Source organism: Alligator mississippiensis, chromosome 4 (genome assembly GCF_030867095.1).
Source record: "Alligator mississippiensis isolate rAllMis1 chromosome 4, rAllMis1, whole genome shotgun sequence".
NCBI classification, from domain to species: Eukaryota; Metazoa; Chordata; order Crocodylia; family Alligatoridae; genus Alligator; species Alligator mississippiensis.
In genome coordinates, this window is record NC_081827.1 from 9567201 (window position 1) to 9578911 (window position 11711).

Genomic DNA, 11711 nt, shown 5'->3' on the forward strand with positions numbered 1-11711 from the left:
ACTTGGTATGGTTCTTTACTGGAAAACGGTGGTCTTATTTACCAGTTCCCATCTGTGCTTAATAGATGCTTGCTTGCATCTTAAAATCATAGGAAAGCAGGGCTGGAAGGGATCTCTAGCAGAGGGTTGGGCTAGAAGACCCCTAGAGGCAGGCTCATCCTTATCCAAACCATCCGATACAAATCCTTGTTTAACTTATTACTGATGCTACATAACCCCACTCCACAACTACTAAGCATAGCCCCCTAACCTGCTCCAGAGGTAAAGCAAAGGGGCAATAGTAGGCAATGTCCTGCTGCTACGAGGGTTGTTAAAATTCACTCGGGAGATCCAGGCATGTTTGCATTTCATACATATAGCCCAAATGCAAAATATGTCTTAAGCAGTGAGAGGTCATATCTAGACCTTACAAAGAAAAGTGAGCTCCCCAGGGTAGGCCTGAAGTCTAAGGGGGTCTACATGGTGGGTTTGCCCATGCTAGCCTGGGTTGGCCACTGCCACTGAATTGCAGCCGCTTCTGAGTCAGAGAGTAGCAAACCAGAGGTGTGTTGCACAATTGTGGGGTCAGTGGACATGTCCCTGAAGAAATTCTGCTCTCTTGGAAAACTTGGGGGATCTTCAGCACCTAAACAGTTCAAAACTTTCACACATGGGTATCTACGGTTAGTCGCCAGACAGATACTGAAACACCAAAAGATGATGGGTGATTTTTTTTTTTTTTCCAAGACCTTGTATATGTCTGCAATCTCTAGTGAACTCTGGAACTCCATGAGATGCTTACTGTGCAGCTAATTAATCTACTCTGCAGTAAATGTGCATTTACATGTGCACCCCTGTTAGGCTGGAGTAAACTGATTAATTCTGCAGCAGGATAGTCATTGTAAATACAAGTTTTTAGTTTTTGGGGGGGGTTTCTTACTCTGTAGCAGCGGGTTTGCCACATCAATTGGAGAAGGAGCAGGGCCATGGTAGCCATCACCAGGGTGGTCGGGCCAGGTGGGAGAACTGTTCCCAGAATGGGGTCTCCTGCTGCCGAGTGCCTGCTTCCCACCTTCTCACCAGGGGTCGGGGACCACACGCAGGTCGGTCCCCTAGGCAGCTCAGAAGCATTTCTGGAAAACGGGAAGCACCAGGGAAAGCAGGAACAGGCAAGAGAAATCGGCACCAGACCGGGAGCTCCCACCCCAAAGTGTCCGCTTTCCCACTCTTGGCAGTCGGCCACAAAACTCAGGTTTGGCCCTTAGGTGCTGCACGGTTCTGCCCCGTAAGTTTTTCTGACTGATCTTCTGGAACTAAAGATAGGCATTTAGGGCCCTGAAAACCGTAGGTGCTAGCTGGGGCATGGGGCTGCTCACTAGCTAGCCCTGCACCGGAGCACCCTTGTGCCCCAGCCAGCCCCTCTGCAGCACAGTAAACCAGTGGACTCATGTTCAAACGGCATACCCAGGAGCAATACACTCCGGAGTTCATTGCTTCGCATTAACTGCATGCGTAGATGGGCCCACAGTCCCTCAGTAAACTCCCCCCTGTCTTTTTTTACCTTAATGGCAAGGGACGGTGCAGCAGACACGTCCAGTAAAAAAAGAGAGCTGGTAGGAGAAGTGCAAGTAACGGCAGGATGCTTGGCGTACGTGACGGGAGACGGTCCTTTGAGGAACTTGCTGTCTGGACAGATAGTCCCTTATGCTTGAAGGCCGTAAGGAAACTGTAGATACAAAACTGTTACTGGAGCATGGTAAGTGATAACTCTGGGGCTAATGGAGCCACTACAGGGTTCGTTTCTCAGCTGCTTAACTAGGGTTTGGGGTTGAATATTTATAGGGAGGACCTCATGGAAGAGGCCGAAATGAACTATAACCCCGTGCACTGTAGGTCTTGGCGTCAAGTGGATTAGTAGCCAAAATAGGGCAGATATTTATTTCGAACTTCATTAAAATTCTTGCATCTGTTGCTTCTGCAAATGCAGATGAAGGGCTTGGATGTGGTTTTCATTGGAGACGGAAGTGTCGCCAGATCCTCAGCAACTCCAGGAACCGGGGATTGAACAACTGCAACAGTGCCCTCCCCTCCCCTTCCTGGGTGAAAAAAGGGCAGATATCAGATCCTACTCCTTGGCTTTGTGTGAAATGATTTTCTTTGGCACGTTGCACTCAGCTGTAGCTGCCTAACAGTGGGATGCTGGGCCACTTAGGACCATCGCCAACGCATAAGAGCTACTTACATATTACTCGCTGAAGGGGCAGTTGAATATTCATAGCCCTGAGCAAACTTCACAGCTGGTTTCTATTTGCACAAAGTCCAGAGAGGCTTGCAACCAGTTTGGTGCTGGCTTATCTCTAGCTCTCACCCCTCCGGCTGATGAAGCGTGGGCCCTCACGTGCCTTCAGCCTGGCCAGCTTCATAAAGGAGCTATTGCTGGTTGGGTCAATCCAGGTCAGCCCAGGCTCATCTCCTCCTCCTCTGGGCTAAAGCAGTTCTTGCCTTCCTCTTTCTGAGCAGGCTGATCTGCCAGTCTGGCCTGCTTTGCCCTTAATTGAAATAAATGAACTGCTGCATATTTAACTGGTATTTTATACAACCTGCTTCTCATCCCATGAGGCAGTCCAAACAAAACCACGTATGCCTGCAGGCCTCGGACCAGCTTTTTAGATCCACCACAACACTGAGTCACTTCCCCTGCAGCCCTGTCCCCATGTAGCATGGAGATGATGGATTTAGTCCCCCATCCCCTGCTGCCTTCATGGACAGCGGTTGGGTCCCCCCTCATTGACCCTCCTTTGGGCTTGGGTGGGATGGTCTACTGCACTCTCCTCCTCCCCATAGTACACACAGGGCACATCTACACCACAGCATGTCTTGGCCAGGAAGGCCTCAAGCACAATATGCAGATTTGCTCCCCTGCACAGACCTCAAATGCAGCAATATGCTGGTGAGGACTTGCCGGAGTCCCGCTGTGGCTGTTCTCATGCAGGCCAGAAATGAATGCCTGAGAGCAGCTGCTTTGGGAGGTCCCGGAGCAGCCTCAGCCACGTCTTTGTGCCTTTAGTCCTGGGTGGCCTCATCCACTGCCTCACACATCTCCAGATCATGGAGCTGCTGCAGAACGAACATGGCCTTTGTCTCCTGCAGGTTGAGTGCTGCATGGACACGTCAGTGATGTGCATGGGGCTGTTCCCACTTTTCAGAGCTCTTGTTTCAGACCCTGCTGCTACAATTATGCTCAACCCCTTTTCTGCTGTTTTCTGCCTCTCTGGAGGGCAGCTTATAGTCTCAGTGAGACCCCTGAGTCTGATGTGATCACCCGATTTGAGGAGTGACAGGGGGTCTCATTGTCCTGCCTTGTACTTTCATCCAGGTCTACTTTGTGTCACACAAGCTTCCCCTTCCTACAAGCTTGTGTCATGGTTTCATAGAAGCACAGAAAATGAGGGGTGGAAATAACCTCAGGAGGTCACATCTAGTCCAAAGCAGGACCAGCCCCAATTACATCATCCCAGCCAAGGCTTTGTCTAGCTGGGTCTTAAAAGCCTCCAAGGATGGAGAGTCCACTACCTCTCTGGGCAACCTAATCCAGTATTTTACTACCCTTCTAGTGAGAAAATTCTTCCTAATATCCAACCTCAATTTCCCTTGCTGCAACTTGAGCCCATTGCTCCTTTTTCTGCCATCTGCCCTCACTGAGGACAGTCCAGCTCCATCCTCTTCGCAACCTCCCTTCAGGGAGTTGAAGGCTGCTATTAAATCCCTCTCAATAGACTAAATAAGCCCAGTTCCCTCAGTCTTTCCTCCATAAATCATGTCCCCCAGACACCTAACCATTTTTGTTGTCCTTCACTGGACTCTCTCCAATGTGTCCACATCCTTTCTGTAGTGGGGGGCCCAAAACTGGACACAGTGCTCCAGATGTGGCCTCCTCAGTGCTGAATAGAGGGGCATAATCACTTCCCTGGACCTCTTCTACCAATGCAGCCCATATATATATATTGACCACCTTTCACAGAAGTAGGACATGGGTTGCTGTGGTCCCCCTGCTTTACCTGTGGCAGGTTAGGACGCTAGGCCTGTTTTGCATCCAGATTGACGGTAGGCTTATGTAATGTTTAGGTTGTATGGGATGGCTTGGATAGGGATAATCCTGCCTCAGAAAGGAGGTGGACTAGATGACCTCTGGAGGTCTCTTTCAGCCCAACTTCTTTATGGTTGTAAGTCAATAGAGACGTGATTACATGAGCTGAAGAGCGGCTTTGACCCCTGCCTCCCAGCCCTGCACTGCCTCATCCCAGTTACTGCTGAAGATGTCTGGGCCAGTGGAGCCTCCTCACCAATTCCCCAAACAAGCACAACGAGGAAGCAGGCCAGCCAGTCATGATGGAGGGCATTAGACAGCCACTCCTGAATCCTAGACGTGGATGGAAAATGGGACTACCTGTCAGGTTAATGAACAAACAGAGGTGGTGTTTCTGGTCACCCATGTGGACACAACACAGTGTCTCTCCCTCCTTCCCCCCTAATGAAGAACACCCTTCAAGTCATTGATGCAGAGCATCTCTGGAGTATAGGAACATGGTTTCCTTCTTGGGTCAGTATCCAGATTTGGGATGCTTCTCCGGGCTCTTCCAAAACCTGTGAAGATGGCCACTCTCACCCTGTTCCTGGGCTGGGGTGACAACATTTTAAGTAGTGTTTTCAAGTCCTTACGGTCTTTGATCTCCATAATTCTTCTTGACATCATAGATGAGCAAGAGCAAACAGCTTTCTTCAGTGCCCCATTGCAAAAGCCACCGCCCTTCTTGGGGCCATACAGCTCTTAGGCTGTAAAGCTATTGCAGCACGGTTCAGATCGATGGATCTGCTCTGGATTTACACTGACGATGAGTAACAGGAGTGCAATGTCTCACCCAACACTTCTTGGGACAGGGCCTCAGCTGGCCCATCATCACTGAAGTGCATTGAGTACCAATGTTCATCAGCTCTGGTCTGGCCCCCAAACCCCATTCTTTCTCCCTGCATGCATGATGGAGGAGCACTGGCAGAAAAGGACAGGAATGCTTTGCTGCTCCTTCTTCCTGCACCTGTCCCACAGATAAAGGAGGGATCGCAGCCTTTGGGCTGGGGCATCAGAGCCTTTTCCCTATCATGCTGTCTGCAACATGGGGTGTTTCAATGCCTACCCAGACCAAGCGGGCGGATCTGAACACTATCGCTCCCGTGTGCTCCCCAGAGCCAGTAACAGCACTAGCCACAACATATGTACAGGCTGCCTCCCCTGTTTACCAGACAGGCAGGAGCTGTTCAGAAAGTCTTGATAACTTTGGCCTTGTGCTAGCTGGTCAAATAAAAAAACCTTTGCCTACATTAGCATAATCCAGGGCAGGTCATTTTCCAAGGTCACTTAGAAAACTTTCTTTCCCTGAAGTCTGTACTCCATCACTGCCCATGCTACGCTGATCTCAACCCAGCATCTTTCAAGCCAACATGGGGTAATTTGCCCACTGCAAGATAAAGAGAGCTACTTGGGAGGAAGTAGGGCCCTGATTTGCAGTTTCATGTGTCCAGTAAGGGGACATTTGACTGACTTGACCCTGCAATGTGACTTTAGGGTAAAGGACAAAGTCTGCTACTTGCAGGCTACAATGATGAGAGGACTGGTAGCTGTGGTCTACTCTTAGCTCCCCCAAAACATCCCTCTTGCATCCGTAACAATCGGCTTCCTACCTTTTATTACCGAATAGCCTACTACACAGAGGCTTGCATTGTGGTCTATCTCATCTCTAAATGAAGGGTGGAAGAGCCTCCTCCCTGGAGAGCAAACTCCTTGCAGCTCACCTTCTCTTACCCCAGCCCTTCAAGGTTTTACCATTGCATCTGTCATAACTGAGGGGGAGTCCCGAGTGTTGGGACCTGTCCAACTGACTCTTTAATTTAGGCCGGAGGAATGAGGCTGTGGACGGTTCAGTACATTCCTTGGGGCATCTCCAGCACCCTCGGCAGGCATTCCTGGTTTCTAGAGACATTCCTGACAGTAAACTCACCCTTCTGCAGACCCTGAAAGGCATGTGATCCCAGCAGGCCGGCAAGAATATGGTAGGGATAATGTGGAGGGCCTTGCTCAGAGCAGTCGTCATTGCGAACAACTCTTTCCAAAAAGGTTGCCTTGACTCAGTGTCTTCACCGCTCAGCCTCTGCACGTGGAAAGCAGCGAGCGCACATGACTGCAGATGGAAAGTCCTAGCTTGATGCTTTTTTTTTTTGTGAGCAATATATTCCACACTGATGCAAAAGGAGACATTCCTCCAGGCCAGACGGCTTTAAAGGTTACTCTTGACAAGAGCGCTTCTCTTTCCTTCTACTATCCAACCCTTGCCATTTCTACCCGTCTCTGCAGGCTGTTTTAGCAAAAAAAAGAGAAAGAAAGCAGGGGAATGTGGGGTTGCTACAAAAAAAAGGAAGAAACCTTAAATGACTCAGCCCTGGGATGTCACAGGCATTTCTCTAATATATGAAAAGGATTCAATCAGACAGCTGGTCACACTTTTAAGTGAAGCAAATACGTGTTGCGTCAAGGTAAGAGGTGCTAAAACCCTTCTCGTGCATCTTGTTGCTGTAGGCTTGGGGTAAGCAGAGGGGATTTGGTGACTTTTGCAAAGAAAAAGGCACAGGCTAAGCTTCACGAAAGGGACCAAGGGACTGAGGGGTTTTGGATGGCTGCTGGGTGCATGGGAGTTTTGTGATTGCATTTAAGCACCTGAAATCACAGGGAGGGGGCCTATGTTTCCAGTACTCAAGTTCTCTGGGTGACAAGGCAGATGGAAAGGGGCAACAAGGGAAGGCTCGCCTATTGGGGCAAGTCTCTCAGGCTGTGGAAGTGGCCGAGGTGGAGGACCCATCAGCTAGGGTGGGTGAACCCACGGACGATACACTGGCCAACATATCATTTTCCCCATTTACAGGCAGGATGGACCAAAAGATGCACTAGGCCTTTTCCCCATCTCTGACCTCTTCACAAAGGAGTTCTCCATGACATCTGTGCATGCAGAAGCAGCTGTTTGCAGGGAGGCAGTGCGACTTGGCATTCAAAACACCTGGGTTTTACTCCCAGTCCTGCCTGTTGGGTCATCTTGGGCAAGTCCCTTCCTCTCTCTGTGCCTCAGTTCCTCCATCTGCAAAATTGTGACAATGATAGTGACTTTCTGGGTAAAAAAAAAGCTTTTTTAAATCTATTGAAGGCATTACTAGGGGTAGGGGCAGGTAGTGGAGTCAGCACTGATTGAACTGATTTCCTGGTAGATGGGTCAGTTTCGACCTGGAAGGGTGTGGACAGTGGAGTCCCGCAGGGCTCGGTCCTGGGACCAAAGCTCTTTAATGTCTTCATCAGCGACTTGGAAGAGGGAGTGAAGCGTACTCTGTCCAAGTTTGCAGATGACACAAAGCTATGGGGAGAAGTGGACACGCCGGAGGGCAGGGAACAGCTGCAGGCAGACCTGGACAGGTTGGGCATATGGGCAGAAAACAACAGGATGCAGTTCAACAAGGAGAAATGCAAAGTGCTGCACCTAGGGAGGAAAAATGTCCAGCACACCTACTGCCTAGGGAATGACCTGCTGGGTGGCACGGAAGTGGAGAGGGATCTTGGAGTCCTAGTGGACTCCAAGATGAACATGAGCCGGCAGTGTGACGAAGCCATCAGAAAAGCCAATGACACTTTATCGTGCATCAGCAGATGCATGGCGAATAGGTCCAAGGAGGTGATACTTCCCCTCTATCGGGTGCTGGTCAGACCGCAGTTGGAGTACTGCGTGCAATTCTGGGCGCCGCACTTCAAGAGGGATGTGGATAACTTGGAGAGGGTACAGAGAAGGGCAACTCGTATGGTTAAGGGTTTGCAGACCAAGCCCTACGAGGAGAGACTAGAGAACCTGGACCTTTTCAGCCTCCGCAAGAGAAGGTTGAGAGGCGACCTTGTGGCCGCCTATAAGTTCATCTCGGGGGCACAGAAGGGAATTGGTGAGGGTTTACTCACCAAGGCACCCCCGGGGGTTACAAGAAATAATGGCCACAAGCTAGCAGAGAGCAGATTTAGACTAGACATTAGGAAGAACTTCTTCACAGTTCGAGTGGCCAAGGTCTGGAACGGGCTCCCAAGGGAGGTGGTGCTCTCCCCTACCCTGGGGGTCTTCAAGAGGAGGTTAGATAAGCATCTAGCTGGGGTCATCTAGACCCAGCACTCTTTCCTGCCTATGCAGGGGGTCGGACTCGATGATCTATTGAGGTCCCTTCCGACCCTAACATCTATGAATCTATGAATCTATGAACTTGGGGTGCAATAGGCTGCCTGAGCTCTGTTGACAGCAGAGGCAGGAGGTGGTGGCTCATGTCCTCTGTGGACATGTGTGTCATGGCACACACTGCTCTCGAAGTCCTTGAGGAATCTACCCATTTATTTCTTGATGAAAAGACTTCATGCTATTGACTCTGCCTTATGCTAATGGCAATATCGTGTGACGGATAGGCTTGCTCCATCCATCCCTGAAGCACACAGCATATAGGACCACAGCTGGTTGGAATCAGTAGGGCTCCAGGGGAATCAAAGGGAGTCGCATCGTTCAGAGCAGCTGAGAATCTGTCCCATTGGCAAATCACTGACAAATCTAGGGCTACTTGGGAATGCCTATATCCTTATATCCTGCTGCCCCAGGGGCACCAACATATATTCCTAGCATGCCATTGAGATAGGTGTCTTAAAATCCTGCATTTAGACAGCCTTAAAGGAGAATCTCATCTAATGGGCTATGATCCACCCCCACAGAGGGGCTGTTACAAACACGCAGGACTTTGTATTGTAGTGCAAACTCCTATACCGGGGGCTTGTAGGTACTGACTGCATTTGTGCCAGTAGCACTTATTCTCTGTGACTCTACCTGGGTGGAAAATGCCACTCAGGATGAACAGGATGGTTGCAGACTCAGGCCTGTAGCTATCAGGAGATAAGCCAATTTTTAGATGTTTTGCACAGAGGATGCAACTCTGCTGTCATGTGCTCACATGGGTGATTATGAGCTCTCCTGCCCTGGTGCCCTAAAATAAATGTGAAGGCCAAGAGAGGAAAACAAAACAAAACAGGCGCCCTGCACGGTAAGCTCCCCTCCCCTCCCGTCATGTGTTTGGAAGTCGTGTGGTTCTGTAATACCAGGATCAGCAGCTTTGAGAGTGACACCGAGTAACCTAGACCGTGGGCAGGAGGGGCGCAGTGGTAGCTGCAGTGGGAGAAGTCAGATGGGGGGGCGGGGTGGGGGTTAAGACCGAACAGCCTCCCCAAAAATCTCACTGTGTTACTGTGCAGCTTTTGGTGAGCCTCAGGGTCCATCTAGCTTTAAGAGCTGGAATAACTGGAGCTTAAGTCCACTGCTATCAGTCATCTCACCTAAGAACGTGGGAAGAGCTGAGCCAGCTCGACATCCGACACATTGTCCCCGGACACCCCGGTCCTCATAGCCACATGGAGCAGAACGACCCTGCTGGTCTGGATCACTCCTGCCCTGGAGAGATCGCTTGGAGGAGCAAGAAATCGCTATGCCAGGAATAGGCATTGTGTGACAGTGCCTTGTGACCCCCCAGACTCCTTTTCTTTTGGAGAATGGGTCATTTCAGATACCAGATAACACAATTCTCCTGCTGGGTGCTTGCCTCTGCAGCCTCCAGATTCGTACCCAGCTTCCACTCTCCTGTGCTAGCATGCTCTACCCCCATTACAAGACAAACTCTTTGGTTATGGAGCTCCCAATGGCTGCACTCACCAGATCCGATTGCAAGGAGGACAATGATGGTAGATCTAACTACATGCAAACCGCATTTCAAAGTGGGAAGAAGATGAATAAATGGCTGACATCAGTTCTGGGAACCAACCATCTTTGGGACCTTCCAGCTGCAGGTAGATGTACATGGCCTCTGCGGCAAGCCCGAGAAGCTTTTTCCGCTCAATCCCAGAGCGACCAGCTTTGAGCAGCCACGTGCACACGCCAAGAAGCAGATCTGAGATAGATAATGTTGCTGGATGGGTCCTCAGAGCTGTGCTAGGCCATGAGTTTAGCTTTGGCACAGACTGAGTGGGCAGGGCATGGGGCAGCACTGGGGGGAAAGGGAGGAATTGAGGCATAAAAACATTTAGGGCCTCAGTTGGCATCTTCACAAGAATCAAACAGATCCAGGGAAATCAGGCCAGTGCCTGTCTTGCAAGACAATGCTTCTTCCCTCGCAAACTCCTGCTAGAAGTGCCATCCATGCTAGGATTCCTGGCTCTGTAATTAACCCGTGGAACTCCTTTCCACAGGCTTGCACTAAGGCCAGGAGTTTAGCAGGATTAATGAAAGATTAGACAAATGAGCACATCTGCCAGTGTGTTAGACAGGGAAAGACATTCAGGAAGGATTGGCTCCTTGATCTAACTGACAGCAGCACGAGATTAAGGAAAAGTTTCTGCTGGGGGACATTTTATTCCAAGACTATCCGTCGGGGTGTTCTCAACCTGAGCTGCTGACAGAGACAGGCTATGGGGCTAGTTACAGCACTGCCCGTCTGTGGCAATTCTTGCATCGGTATTGCTGGAGCAAGGCGGAGGCGTAGCCTTGAGCCCCAACTCCTCCACCTGGGAAGTCCACACGTATGCAGGTCTTGTGATTCAAGTTTCTCTGTGTGTGCTGTAAAAACTGCATTGCAGCGTGAGTGGAGATCCACACCCACACCCACATGGAAACGTGCTTCAAGGCACGCGCAAAGAAGAGGCTGTGGTTAGGGAGTATTAGCCTGAGTCTGACACAGCTGTTCTGCCACAGACTTCCTGTGCGGTATGAGGCAAGTCACTTCATCTCTTATCCCTATTGCAAAAAATGGGGATAGCTATTTTATGAGCAACTAGGACCAGGGAATGGCTGTCACTGGATGTTTTTAAAGTGCAGATAGACGAGCACTTAGCTAGGATGGTTGTGACCTGGATGATCCCACCTCGAGCAGGGGCTGGGATGAAATGACCTCCTTTCCAGCGCTATTTTTCCAACTCAGCTGTTGCGTGGCACGAAAGCTGCTGCAGGTAGCGTGGGACTATGGGATGAGGAGCCATCGAACTACCTTTGAAAGCAGGTTGCACGTTTGCTGTCTTGCTCAGACATCCCCCTTTCTAATCAGTGGTGCCTAGCAAAGTGTGCCCCACCGGGTTGTGGCTGGGGGTTTTCCCTTGCTTCAGTCCCCTGTGCCAGAGGAGGGTTTTGTCTGGGTGAATGCCCTAGCCATACGACTATTGTTCGCCAGAACGGGGCTGAAGGCTGGCCCTATTCGCTCCCCATTGTTCTGCTGTTGCTAAAGGTGCTCCGATGGAATCAAACCCCTTTTGTCCGGGGCTGAATGAGCTGTTTTGTTCCATCTGTCTGACCCAAACTCGGGCCGGTTTTGTGTTGCGTTTCCATTGTTGGTTGTTTTTCAGTTGCCTGGACTGAAGGGAACATTCACTGTTTGCACGGGCTCCTGTTGCTGACCCACTGGAGCCGAGGGGAACGGTGCCCCGCTTGCTCAGAGATGGTGGAGGCATGTGTCTGTGTGCAATACATGCAGGGGGGGTGGAAATGAAGAGGAAATCCCCAACGTGGTGCAAACCGGACCAGTGGTCGACGGTCAGTGGGCTGTTCATGATGAGCCAGGAGGGGGGATATAGTGGGTATCTC